The sequence below is a fragment of the Musca domestica genome, unplaced genomic scaffold (genome assembly GCF_030504385.1).
Source record: "Musca domestica strain aabys unplaced genomic scaffold, Musca_domestica.polishedcontigs.V.1.1 93, whole genome shotgun sequence".
NCBI classification, from domain to species: Eukaryota; Metazoa; Arthropoda; class Insecta; order Diptera; family Muscidae; genus Musca; species Musca domestica.
In genome coordinates this window covers 2723272-2725771 of record NW_026712442.1, presented here as the reverse complement: position 1 = coordinate 2725771, position 2500 = coordinate 2723272, and the positions used below count along the sequence as shown (strand labels likewise).

The 2500-nt window shown below is 31.0% G+C and overlaps 1 non-coding gene across 1 annotated transcript in view; it reads right to left on the bottom strand.

Moving 5' to 3' along the window:
- LOC131807036 (small subunit ribosomal RNA) overlaps positions 1-347 on the bottom strand; it is a 1984-nt gene extending 1637 nt beyond the window's left edge. The window contains exon 1 of the ribosomal RNA XR_009344277.1: positions 1-347. This exon is cut by the window's left edge and continues 1637 nt beyond it. This is a non-coding gene — a ribosomal RNA (small subunit ribosomal RNA).
- Positions 348-2500: the final 2153 nt, after the last annotated feature.

Here is a 2500-nt window from a genome sequence, read left to right as displayed (position 1 = left end):
TGGTAGTCCTAGATACTACCATCAAAAGTTGATAGGGCAGACATTTGAAAGATCTGTCGTCGGTACGAGACCATACGATCTGCAAGTTATCTAGAGTTCAACCATATAAACGATCAAAGATCGCTTGGTTTTAGCCTAATAAAAGCACACGTCCCAAAGGTCCGTGTTTATAATGCATGTATTAGCTCTAGAATTACCACAGTTATCCAAGTAACTGTTAACGATCTAAGGAACCATAACTGATATAATGAGCCTTTTGCGGTTTCACTGTTAATTCGTGTGTACTTAGACATGCATGGCTTAATCTTTGAGACAAGCATATAACTACTGGCAGGATCAACCAGAATAATGTTTTGTTTGTATTGTTTTCCATGTTTCAACAACTTAATGAAAAATCAAAACGAAGCCAGCTATATTGCCGCGCAAACGTCTTTAAGATTTTATCAAAAAGATGTATATTGTGGTATTTTTCTCAATATTTTTAGCAATTTATTTCAAATTACTTTGAAACATTGCAGCATAGTATGTTTTTCAACTTACTATACTTGATATTGATATGAAATTAAGAATTTCATATTTTCGTTTTTATGCCCCTTTTGTGTGGAGATTTTCGAAAACCATCAAAAATCTCTCCGTGCTATATTAACGAGCCTGCACACATCGACCTGCCGATCGGATAGAGCTCGCTTCCTACCATTCAAGCATTTGGAACGCCTCAACTTAATGAAGCATGCTCATAACAATAGGAAGAATACCATGAATTTTTGTTTGAATTTATAGAATTGGGTGGTGAGAACACGCGAATGCTCTACACAAAACCACTGTATGAAAGAATACTACCAACCAACAACAGGTCGCATTCTACTAGTAGTCAAACCAAACTACCAGTCGACGGACTGCTGCGACATCCATATTCCTTCTAGTGTTATTTCATCACAAAACTCATCGAAATCGCTTGAACAAATCATTAGCAACCACCAAAATGGTGTTTCTAGTCATCGTTCGTGGTCTCCCAATGAGTTGCGATGACTTCGGTACATGGTCATTTTTTCATGAGACGACACGTATACCTATAGATAGTTATGCAGTGCGGTCCGTACAAAATTGCACAATTGAGTATTTGAAAAATCGAATATTCACAAATATTCGAATAAAATATTCAAATATTAAGATATTTGAAAAAGAATTTCTGTTTCATATCACTGGCAATCACGGGCAATTTATTTTAAATGAAGAAAAATTTTTTCTCAACATTTAAAATTTTTTTCATTTTTTCTGGCAATTTATAGAGAAAATCGATGAATAATATATATTATTTTCATCATATTTTATTTCTAAAATATTTATTTATTATCCGATTTCTATGAAATTTTCAGGAATAATTTAGATAGGCATTTTACATTGTTTTATCAAAGAAAATCCACAATATTTACCCATTTCGAATTTCTATGAATATTTTATTGTTTTTAATATATTGAAAAACTACAAAATAAATTCATAAAAAATAGAAAAGTGGAAATATTAATGGAATTCTTTTGGCATAAAAGAGCCCAATGTAGAAGCGATCTTTTATGCCTAGATTTTGGCAATTTACGAGCATTTTTCGATTTTTGGTGAATTTTTTTCCATTTTATAAATATTATTGAAAAATACGAAAAATATTTCTTAAAAATTACACATTGAAATTACCCAAGTTATTTCATTTTATTTTGATAGCATTGATCAATAGCTATCATTTAAGCCGTTTTCTATACTTCTATGTGCATTTTTCGATTTTTCATGAATATTTTTCGATTTTTTTAATATTTTCCAAAAATGGCATAAAAAATTCTTAAAAATCGTACATTGAACAAATTGTAAAAATTTGTTCGGCATAATGTTGCTACATTAAGTAGCGATCATTATGCATCATTTCCTGGCAATTTTCATGTAATTTTCAATTTATTATGATTTTTTCTTGATTTTTATCAACAGTATTAAAGGCGAAAAAATTCATAAAAAATTCAAAATTCTTTTTATGTCTGATATGACTTTATTACAATATAGCTATTCGAAATAGATATTATGTTAGTCAATTCAGACATTTTTCTTTGGCAATTTACGTTTATTTGGTGTATCACCATATTAACTAGGGCGGATGGATATGGTTAGATTTTTATATTTTGGTCTTCTCTTCTTTGGATATGTTCAAATAAGTCACTAGAGTGATGACTAGACATTTTGAAACCATTCTGAAGTAAAATACTCCAGCAGCCGTTTAACCCCATTCGAAGAATATAAGCTGTTTTGGATGATTCTCATACAAAAATTACCTTTTATATTCTTCATCTGTGAAAGCTAGGGACAGTAGGAATGTCATGAATCCATTCGAACTTTTTGCTAAATGGTAGAATAGACGTGTAGCAATCATTTTGTAGCAACACTTAGTCCCGCCGTTCAGTTAGACGAATGAAATAAGGTATTTTGTACAATCTTCAAACAATTTGCCTATATTCTTCTG